The sequence below is a fragment of the Polistes fuscatus genome, unplaced genomic scaffold, assembly GCF_010416935.1.
Source record: "Polistes fuscatus isolate 324 unplaced genomic scaffold, CU_Pfus_HIC Scaffold2, whole genome shotgun sequence".
NCBI lineage: Eukaryota > Metazoa > Arthropoda > Insecta > Hymenoptera > Vespidae > Polistes > Polistes fuscatus.
The window spans coordinates 8,039,116-8,051,392 of record NW_025113096.1 but is presented as its reverse complement, the minus strand read 5'-3'; the positions used below and the strand labels follow the sequence as shown (position 1 = coordinate 8,051,392).

The 12,277-nt window shown below is 39.5% G+C and overlaps 1 long non-coding RNA gene across 1 annotated transcript; it reads left to right on the top strand.

Annotated features, from left to right (window-relative positions):
- Nucleotides 1-7,612: 7,612 nt before the first annotated feature.
- Nucleotides 7,613-8,864, top strand: LOC122516311. Its single transcript, XR_006303536.1, has 2 exons — nucleotides 7,613-8,279; nucleotides 8,409-8,864. It is a non-coding gene; the product is annotated as an uncharacterized LOC122516311 (long non-coding RNA).
- The last annotated feature ends 3,413 nt before the right edge of the window (nucleotides 8,865-12,277 follow it).

Genomic DNA, 12,277 nt, shown 5'->3' with positions numbered 1-12,277 from the left:
CCTTGCCACGCCCGAACATCCGGTCAAATAAAGAAACGTTGTTTTTTTTTTCCTACCCCACCACCCAACGATAGAAAGAACGCAATGGTGGGAGAAGTTGCACATTTACTGCATTTTCCATATCGTATGTTCGAGAAGAAGAGACAAGGTAAGCTAGAAAGACTTTACGAGAGATCGATCTTTCGAATGGGAAACAGATAGGCCGATTACAAGTCTCGCGGACGTCCGGTTCGATGAAAAAAGAAGTACAGGTGCCGGCAATGTGTCCCCCTTAAAGATATTACGTAGTGTTCCTCGAGACACCTAATTATACGATCGTCGTTTGTTCTTGAACCGGAGGATACCATGGATCGACTCGATACCTATTTCTCTCTTTCTCCGTTCGAGACGGCAAAAGAGGAGTTTGCTCTCTCTCTCTCTCTCCCTCTCTCTCTCCTTTTCGTCCTCCTTTGCAGAAGGAGTCCCTCTCCGTGTGCACGCGGGTGAAGATTGTCGCGCGATTAGTGCGGGGCCCGATGTCACGCGTAAGATGCATTGCTCTCGTGCCATGGTCAGCGTCTTTACGTGTCTGTATACGTGTTCGCGTACATGTCTCTATGCTTGTATTAGTATATATACGTTACATACTCGTGTATATGCTTCCTCCCTCTCGCAGTCACACGCACATCTAACTCCGTATTCCAGACCGCCTGTTTATAGGGAGCAAGTTTATGTATGTATGTATGTATAAGTAAGTATATACCCTAACGCCGTAAGTGCATAATCGTCGATCTCATCTGCTTGCACTTTGCGTCAACTTACGGCACCTTGCAGGAACGAGACGCATCTAGGTACACCAGGACCAATCTCTTCGATGTAACTCCGCACACTGATCGCGTTGCTAATACGTTTATAGTGATCTCTTTAAGTAAATATCTTTTATTTCCGTATCAATCTTTTATTATTCTATTTTCATCTTTTCTTCAAATTTAATATAAGTAAATTAATCCCTTGCACTTTTTAATTATTTATTTCTTACCTACCAACAACTTTTTAATTCATTTACAAAATAAATAAAAAAGAAGTGATCTCGATAAAATGTTGTATTGCAACAATGCAGAATTAGTATAACAAATATTATGTCGAGTCCAACTCGACATTAGACTTTGAATAATAATTGAGATTTTAAACCACACTCGACATAAGAATGGTAAGCGTTAATAAAAATTAATATATAGGATGTCCTGTAACTGATAATACAAGCAAACAAGAGGATGATTCTACATGAAAAACTAAATCGAAAATGTAGAATTAAATTAGTTCATGTATTAGTTCTTCGTTTTGGAAAAAAAAATTAATTAAAAAATGAGTGTGTGATTTTGATAATTAATTTAACAAATGTTTCAAATGTTGTATCATCGTGTTCTAGAGTCTCCGAGCTGATCGATAGTGAAAATTAATTTTTCTTGGGATTCTAGCGATATTTCAACAAAGTAGAGGCATTACACCGAGTCCGAGAAGTTTTAGAGCAGAATTAAAGTTTTCCGTGTTTCCGAGAACGAAATTGTCGATATTGCGTTTCAGTCTACCCTCGTACAACCTGATACATCGATTCTACGACACGAACACGAGAATATATAGATTTTCTTCGAAGATACGCAGTGCAGTTCTCAGTACCGGGATTTTATATCGAAATTGCTGCATGATGCATTTTCATACATCGATTCTCGAATGACTCTTGTCAAGTATTATGATTTATAACTGAGTGAGATAAGATCGTATCTAACTAAGAATCTAAATCAAAATATTATTTGCGCGAGTAAGATTCAATGGGATTGATCACGTCCACCTTCGTCATTTATTTTCACGTTATCTGTTTCTTTTTTTTTATCATACGTAATAGTTGATTTGTACTTTAATGAATCGATTCAATCGAATCATTTTTTAATATGCGAATTAGACAGCTTAATTGCAACGTAAATTAATTGAAACCATTATTATCTGATCAAAACAACATATTTAAAAATAATTTAAAGTTTCAACTGAGGATTCTATGAATGTTACACACCTGTGATCTAAACTAACTGTGGAACTATTCAATATGGCGGCCAAGCAGGTGTTCTGCACGGATATCAGAAACCTTTTGAGTCGTACTCAAAGGCGGCTACCCATTCGCACGACGAAACTCGACGGCGTTTACAATTGCTAGTCCCGATAGAGCTGCCATCGTATTGCTATACAAACGTCCTCGAGATTACATGTACCGACCTTTCATTCGCGTTGAACGCGATCGTTCTGCTATTCTCTACGTTTCGCGAACAATGTATACGAAATGACCATAGAATGCCACTTTGTGCTTCTATCGCTTTGAAGATTACCGCAGTACTACTACCATTTACATTAACCTTGCAATAAAAAGTAATTCGTACAGTTGCCTTCTCAACGAAACCTCTTTTTCGTTAATTCATTTTAATTTCATTACTTCGTTGTTCCTCATGGGAAACGTTACATTTGAAAAATTTCGATACCAGAACAGGAAACGTCCAACCGATAGCATCAAATATCAACCTGAAAAAAAAACAATAAAATAAATTTTCGTTCTTCACCTATTTCACATGTAAAAATCTGTCAAACGAAATAATGAAAATTTAAACATATAAAAATCAAAAGAGAGAGAGAGATAGAGAGAAAGAAAAAAAGTAAAGAGAATTCCGTCTAACTCATGGAAGGCGTGCAGAGCGGTCCGAAGAATGATTCAGCGTGACTCATTACTCAAACAGCTTTTTACTTTAATCACATTAATGAAGCATTTAATCTCACAGCGCGTCTTACAAGCCGACGGTGTGTGGCCCCTTCTTGGTCCCCTCCTCGACGAGAATTCTTTTTCATTCCCACCCCATCGTTGTCTTTCTCAGTTCTTCCTCGGCCCCAACTCTTCTAGTCCCCTACCCCAAACCATACCCCACCCCCACATTCATTCCTTCGCGTTAGCGAAAGCAGCACAACTTATTATACTCTTACGTTTCCACAGCAGACCCTCCTGCAGTGCTACGCTAATAACTGCGCCTCGTTTAGGGCCATTTACACCTGTAGGAACGTACCTATGTGTTTTATCGCGTAAGGCGTGCGCCATTACCGTAATATGTTGTATTACAGGTGGCCGCATTTAAGATCCACTTATCGCGTTGAGAATATCAGTGAGGCAGTGAGTAAGAGTAGGGATAATCGAATTCGGCATAAACCGGATTTTATATCGACAGCTGCTCGTTCCGTTCTTTCCTCCTTTAGCCACAAACTTCGTTCTCTTCGTTACGTCTATAAAACCGAACGAAAGAGAAGAGAAATTGTCTGAAAAAGGGTAAGCCTTTGATCATGCCGCCGGAAGATGAAGAAGAAGAAGAAGAAGAAGAAGAAGAAGAAAAGACTCGTTCGACGATCTTCTTTTTATTGCTTATATACTTTTTAATCGAATTTACATATATTAATCGTAAGCATCTTTGCCGCGTAATGTTAATGAGCAAACAACCTACATTTTATTTATGTAACGAATATGCATATCTAGATAAGTTATCATTCAGAAGATAATTAGACGTTCATATTTAATTGCGATCGATAGAAATCAAGTAAATTTTCATAGGAACGCTCGTACTAAAAAAATAATCGATATTCTAATTATCGTCACACGTTTACGACGTTATTTATTAACGTCCGACCAACCAACCGACAAGGTAGCAATGATTCCTAAGTGAAAAAAATGTATTATTCTCTGTTGAATACTGTTGCGTTATTATTGTTTTGTTTTACGTTTCCATTTTTTCCCTCCTTTTATTTTTTTGTTTACAACAGGATGCATAAAAATATGTTTCTTTTTTTCTCCGAACGATAAAAACTTCCTGTTACGTTTACATTTTGACGAACAAAATTCGGTGTACAGGTATATACGTAAATATATACTAAACAGACACAATACATGCATATCCACACGCACGCACGTCATACGCACGCACGTTTGGAAGGTTACCGTCCTGCCTTCATTGTTTCTTTCAACAAGGCACGAAGCGTCGGTTTAACATCGTTGTAATACGTACAGTGGGTTGCTTACATTATGCCGGGAAAGGAACGTGTATGCTCGAATCGGCCTGAAGCGGTACGACGTCACTTACCTGAAACAATAAATTACATACCGTTACAGCACATACGTATTATACCCACATATATAGGTATCCATCTGATTTACGATCCTCCAGGATATGCGTATGCGTACACGCGTTTACATGTGTAGTCCGCGCGCGCGTAACCACCTACGTCAAAGAAGTCTCCAAATAATTCTTTCCTCTTATTCTTTTTCTGTCTTTTAGACTTTTTCCAACTTTAACGGAAGTACATTTTGACTACCGAAAACACGTTTACTCGAAACTGTTGTTCCTAATATGTATGAGACTTCTTCTTTCTTTTAAATATACATTTATACAAGTTATACCATTTTATTGATGCTCGATAACAACGAGAAAAAACTTCCGTTGACGTTTATTTTTATTTATGATCATGTTTCTACTTAATTTCTTACAAATTCAAATTTATTGCTTCGATGAAATAAAAATGTATATAATAATAAGTATATGTATTTATTATGATGTTTTATAAATATTGTAGAAATTATTAATTAATTCATGTATCGGTTATTGTCCTTTTAATTAAACTACTTTAATTGACACCGTTTATTCTGAAATACACTGCGTATGAAAGAAATAAAGTTAACGAATAAGAACACAATACAAATAACAATTCGTTAAAGGATTGAATCGAAATTAATAGAAGGCTGCAAATTTATATTTTACGTAAAGTACGTTGCTTAAATGCTGTTCGCACAAATCACAATAATCGTAAAGGTAAAATATAGAGAAAGAGAGAGAGAGAGAAATCGATGAATTGTAAAATGGAATTACCGGCGGCCGCATCAGAATAAAACTGACATAGATAGAATGAGGTCATGTTTTAGATTTGGTTCAAACGTAGCCGGTAGTCGCGTCACGAAAGAGCAGCATCTTCACATTGCTATTGGTCGAGGCGGCGGCACTCGCGCACTTATTGGGCACACGCGACACGTGGTGTCGATCCGCGCGCGCGTTCAGTGCGCTTGCAGCGCGAGACTAATCCGTTTATACGAACGAGTTTAACTGATCACTCCGAGTAAATAGCAATACTTCCTCCTTCGACCCGTTCTTCGACTGCATAAATAAATAAACAAGAAATAAAATAAAACGAGAATGAAAGAAATCGGTGTCGGGTGTGAAGAAAAAAAGAAAACAACTGACATTAGATAAATAATCAATATTATAAATAGTTTCCTTCTTCTCGTCGTACGTCGAAACGATGAACGAATAGACTTGCAAAAAAACGTGACAAGTGAGTAAGTGTATTAGGTATGTATATAGAATGAAATGAAAAGACGACATAAACCTTCGTTGCTGCGAGCCGGCGCATAAATATAATGGAGAAGGTAAGATAAGGCTTGGTGATGGTCGCTCGGCATCGCCCGCCGAACCTTCACAGATTCTCAACGCTTCGTTTTGCCAAGGAAGGGGTAAACATCGTGGAGGTGGGGTGATATGGGTGGACGCGTCAGGGGCACGATGGAGATTCTTCTCACTCTCTCTCTCTCTCTTTCTTTCTCTTTCCTTTGACTATGTGCGACACAACGACGCACAGTGGGCGCGCCGTGAAACACGGGGAAATGCATACGAATGATCGATGAGATTCTGCGCCGTTGCGAATATACCGTAGCTCTGCCACCTCCCTCCATACCCATCACCGCCAAGTCGGAGACTAGAGTGCGCGAGCTACTCGATTCGTACACGTCCGCCGACGACAATAATCACCCCACTCTTCAATTCTCAAGCGACTGGAAGACTGAGAACATCACGCCTCCTATTGGGGGAACGCACGTGGTCTAATAGGAGACGTTTCATTCGTTGTCTTACAGATGGCGGGTCGAACGCTATTTTCTGAGCAGCGCCATCGGACGGAGTCATTGTGAAACTTGTCGATAAAAATGGGAAACGATAATTTCTCGTAGGTAAGGAAGATTACAAGTTAGGCGGGAAATTTGAATTTTTCGAATTTTTTGGGAAAGAAAAATTTATTAATTGAGATTAGAGCCTACCTTTTATTTTTATTTTCGCAAAGAAAGAAATTATTGCATTAAAAAGAAAATCGTTATCGGTTATCTGTGAAATAATATATAACGCAGTTGAAGAATAACAATAAATAACAAATTTAATAGAAATAAACTATCGTCCATTATTTGCAAAGTAATGTCTCTTAATGAATATGTTATTTACAAGCTTAGTCACGTAATTCGTCACTATCCAGTTTATATAATATTATCAGGTCAATATATCGGCAATGTTGTTTAAAATAATTTTTTGAACATTAGATGCAGTCGTTCTTTTCATCAAATGTAAAACAATGACTTTTTAAAAACTATGTTTATTATATAGTGTATCATTGAGATGATATAAAATAATCGCATTTCAGAGTACAATTAAATATTTTAACGGACGATAAGATAAAATCGGACGCGCGCATTTGTCGCAGAACAACAACGAAATTATGATGAGGCCCACCTTCCGCGACGATTCATTATTAATATTGATGCGTCAATAAGATTGTTTTTATCGCAGTATGTTTATCGCACGCTAATACGCATCCCAATGTTCAAGCTTAATCGTCGCATTGTCAGGCCGATCACGAATTTGCGAGCGTGAAACCACGTACGCAGCGTCTCTGTCCCGTGTACGGTCTCGTAGATAGTTCAAACACTTTGTAAAACCTCAAGGCGAAATTTAGTTAGGCGACACCTCGCTCGCGCACGCGCCTATAAAGCGAAAACGCGTTAAGCATTCGTGAAATGCAAGTAGACGGACCACCCATGTTCTGCTACTTCGTCGCATGCTCACTGTTGCTGACGTTGTCTTACTTCGTGATCACGCGACGCGATAAAAATTCCTCTGCGAAGGGAAAACGCGTGCATCAGCGCATAGAAAATGCACAACGTTCCACAGTCATAATTTACTAAAAAAACATTTTCATAATTCGACAACCTCTCAAACCTTGACTTCTCGATTAACGAAGAAGAATCGTGATATATGTAAATGAAAGCTTATTACCTGTCAACAAGAAAATGATTTAGAATAGTTCCATTTATGTAATGTATCCTATTTCGATTATCGTCGATAATTGAGGGTACTATCGTCGGTTCTGATCTTTTGCGTATGTGCGTGGTGTTCCTTGGGTAATTAAATAAATTTAATTTTCTATATTTCAATAACTAATATATTTTTACAGATAATTTATTAATGATTAAAAGGCAATAAAAAAGGATGAAGAAGAAGGATACTTCTTCTAAAATTCTGACGAATAAGACCGTTATATAATTAGTCTCAGTCCAGCGCTCGGCAAGTATCGCGCTTCCGTAGGCATCATGCTTTATAGGTGGAAAGTAGCGCAAAGCACGACAAAGCAATTGATCAATATAGCGCCAACAACCCCTTGTAGCTAGCTTCTCGCCCTCTCTCGCTCTCTTTTCTCGTCTTCCTCCCCTTTTTCCTTACTCACCCTTCTTCCTCAACACGCCCGTTTCTCGAGCAAGTCCCAGTAGCGCGGAGAGAACGCACCCCCATAACAAGTTTCTTACTCATCTTTTTCGTTCAATAACTCTCCATCCAAGATGGCCACCGCGGTCGTCCCTCATTGGCTGGGGGAAGGGGTGGTCGCAGAGCTCTGTACGGAGTTTGGGTGACCCGAGAGAGAGAAAGAGAAAGAGATGGTAAGAGAGGGAAAAGAGAGCAGTACAAGAGAGAGAGAAAGAGGGGTTGGAAGCACTAACGCCATCTATCTTGCGTTGCCTTGGCTCGGCGTAACATAAGGTAAGATAAATTGCGGGATCTCCCGGGTTCTTGAACCTTTCTGGCAAATTGCATAAGAATATCCACCCTCTCCGTCCTTCTCTCCTTTCTCACAACCACCTTTCCTACGTTCCTCCTCTCTCCTCCAACCCAGGCCCCATGGCTCCAATGGAATTGGAATTAAGTCGAATAAATCACCTTCGTGACTCTGCGCGCTACGCGGAACTCCGTGCTCTCCGCCGCGTTTCAAAGACCAGAAATTTCTTTTCTTGAGATAGAATCGAATGCTTCTTTTTACCAACGGATCACTTGATTAAACGTTTGCGAACGCGGAGGACTTCGATTTCGTAATCGAATCGAAAATTGTCTGAGTACCGTTGCGTCGATCGTAAGGTAAGCATTTCGAAGCATAATCAATCAGAAACAAACATAAACGTATTTACTTACTACTAGATTATCAAAATTATCTTTTTGAAAACTGGCGGGCATTATAATATTTATAATTAACTTAAATTTTCATAGAGTTTTGAAAAGAGAATCAAGTTTATCATTGCAAATATATTAAAAGTTACCCTTTACACATGAATGGCGTTGAGTAAATAAATGGACGATAAACCGATCGTAGCGTCAACTACTGGTCACTTGGAAAGTCATAAAGCAGTGTCGGCATCTAGCGGTACCCACGAGAACAATGAAACAAGAAGCAGAAGACAAAGTGCTGTGTGTGCGCGCGCGCATCATGGACCATTGATCGGAAGAAGGAAAAATGATATAGGTAGTATTTAGCTATGACGGTACAAAATAGTCCGAGAATAAAATGAGTTCGACGAGCCCTGTTCGTTCGGCTTCGACAGTCTCGATACTATTATTGAGGGAAGCAAGGAAATGCGTGCGAATTAATTGGAAAGATAGATGCGTCAGATAGCGATGTTATTAGCGCGTCAATTTGTAAAGAGTATAATAAACGCGATACGATAATTAAATGTTAATTATTCCATACGTAACATTAATGTATCCTTTTTCAATCTATCTTACCCGATCTCGCGAAGCCCATTGTTTAACGTGAGAATTCTTGGAGTGTCATAAATACGTATATCCGACTAGATGTGAATTACAAGTTAAATAATCGTTAAGCTTGACTCGTAATATTAACCTGCCCGATCGAATCTCAACGATATTTATAATTTGAATGTATTAATAGACATTAAGTAAGACGAAATGGTTGTAAAAGATTAGTTACTCGGTTTTTCAAAATCTTCTCTCGATACAAGGTACGATAGTAAATGAATAAAATAGTAGCGATAAGTAACACGGAATATGTATATAACAGTCGTAACGATGTTTTCCATAGATATTTGTTCATTAAGAAGGAAAACGGTTCGATGACGTGCAATCGAAGATAACTAGTCGATAGAGAAGACAAATGTGACGTAATTATCGATTTTGTGCCTCATAATAGTAATGGATGAAAGAGAGAGTGTATTAGGGGTTAGTATAAAGATCGTTCGATCACATATAGCTTATGTATATTAACGTCGAGGCGGAACGTCGCTCGGCACGCGCACGAAACGAGCAGAACGTTATCAAAGCCGGTTGGTTGGCTGCCTTTCCGTATTGCTTTCGGTGTATTGCGGCAGGTCAGTAAATCCGAAGCAGAGCTTTACGATTTGTTTACTTCGCAGTGGGCTATGGGAGCCGGTTGTATAGCTATAGGTATGTGAGTGGGCCATGTGATCACGGCCATAAACGCGTCTGTTATGCGCTCGTAAACCGTGAGAGCCCCACTCGACGGCCGTCGCTTCGGCACTCACTTTGGTACTCCTCCTCCTCCAATTCCTCCTCCTCCTTCTCTTCCACCTCTTCCTCTTCCACTTCCTTTACCTCTTTCTCCACCAGTATCCACCAACACAACCAACAACACCACCAATAACACCACCACCATCACCGCCACATCTTCAAATGGGTCTCGTAAAACTCTTGTTTTACGATCACTGTCTATCGCTGATGATACTTTACCATCATAGTACCTCTTACTATGCCGTACGCAACGTTCATTCTATGCTTTAACTTCCTTCTTAACTCTTTCCTTCCGTCCACCCTTCCTTTTTCTCTTCACAAAGATTATACTCAACGACCTTCGACCGATTAGCCTACGAAATTGCTGTCGCGCTTATCGTTGCTTCCGATCGAACGAATCCTTTCCGAAGTTAATGAAGTAATGGCGATTTAATGTGTTAACTTTTACTTTTCTTTTCTTTTAAGTTTTGTTAAAAGGGATAAGAGAAGAAGAGCAAGAAGATCGTTATTCGAGATAATAGATAATTACTTTTAACACCTGTTGAGCGCAAATGCCAAGTACTGCATGGACGCTTATGAACACTTCAAGGACTGTTGCTTATCGTCTTATGTTAAGTTAACTTAGTTTTATTTGTTTGGCTTTTTGTGTATATATTTCTAAACTTGTACAACATTATCAATACAACATTTTCAATCAAAAAGTTAACGACGATATCAAAACGAATACGTTGCTAAAAATTATATTACCTAGTTTCAATTTCCATAGTAAACGATTCCAACTAAGCTAAAATAATAACGTCTGGATAATACAGGTTGTGTGTTCCTGCATGCATGCAAATAAACGACGATATGCCGACACGGAATAGAATTCAATTCTTTCACCATAATAACGCGCGCTTTGCGAGCAAAAGTTGATAGGTCGATCGAAGCGCCACTCGTGGTGGCATTCCGATTTGCTGCTCTCTATCGTGACTACTATGACGTTACAGCTACGTCACGAGGTAACGAGTCGTCGGTTCTTCTGACGTCACGCACTCAGCACATATAACGATAGAGAGAGAGAAAGAGAGAGAAAGAGAGAGAAAGAGAGAAAGGGTGAGAGAGAGAGAAAGAGAACGACGGGTCGACGATGACGCAACGATGCCTAGAAAAGAGCAGGAATGAGTGAATGAGGGAATATATATATATATATACACACGAAGAGAGGTAGAGATAGAAAGAGGTAGTAAAGTGCGAGAGAGAAAGAGAAACCGGTGCCAGCCATGCTGCTATGGGTAGGGGAAGGAAGAAAAGGGAGCCATTATAGAAGGGGCGCGACTAGGCTGAATCCTCCCCACCGACCGGCCCACCGACGGAACAGCTGTCAGCTGCGTGGAGAGCGGACCCTGTCTCACCCTACCTCTCCCTGCCCTTCCCGCTCTCTTCTCTTCCCTTGTTTCTCTCTTACTCTTTCTCAGTATACATATATATGCTGCTAGAGTCCTGCATGTATATATCTATACATATACACAGTGTACACGCGAGTGCGTAACAAGCTTTCGCGCTACCGTCTCGTCCACGTGTATGCATCTATAACTATACTTTGCATGTATGCAACCTTTCTCTCGCTCTCGCTCTTGCTTTCTCTCTCTCACTCTCTCTCTCTCTAGATTCATATGTGTGTTGCGTATATGCGCGTGCGTCTGCCCCATGTCCCAAGCTAAACCCATTTCGAGAGTCAGGCCAGCCAGGCAGCCAGCCACCCACCCCCAATGTTAAAATATTCTGGTGGGCGAGCGAGCACAGGACGGGAATAGCCCGGGAGAGTTATGGCCGCCTCTGAGACTCAAATAACTCTTTAATCCACGAGCGCGTGTACGCTCCTCACCGCTGCTTCTTTCTATCGTTCGTTCGTTCCTTCTTTCTTTCTTTCGCGTATCCCTTCTTATTTTTCTTATATATCTTACTTTCTTTCTTCTTCTCCTTCTTCTTCATCTCTCTCTCTCTCTCTCTCCATCTTATTTTTTTCTTCTCCTTCTTCTTCTTCCGTTACTTTTACCCCCGTTTTTCACGTGATTCTTTTCTACTATACACATTATGCGTCGTCTCCCATCCTGCGACTTTCTCTCTCGTCCTTGTGCGATTCAAGTTTGAAACCAAACTTACTACGAGTACGTAAATATCGATGGAACTCGAAAAACTAACTGACTTCTCAGCTTTCGTCGTAGGAGTTTAATGCCGACTGTGGCCATTTTATGTTTCTTTGATACGAAAGTTCTCTCTTTTAAGCGTGCGCCTAGGTTGATTTATTTCATCTCTTATAGTTTGAATCATTTCTTTTATGATTTAAAGCATCGTGCTATTTATGATCGGAATTATTTTGCATTTTAATCGAACGTCTATTATGACATTTTGAAAATTAATTATAGTCATATTATTCAGTAAACGTTATTTTTAAATGAAAATAATTCACATCGTTTAAAATTTATCTTAATATGTTCTTTTTCTCTCATGATACCGACAATGAGATTCATTCATGCAACGATGAATCAATTTAAACGTAATTGAAGTTAATTTTCTTTGAACAGTAATAGAACGTTTGAGAGTAATCGATT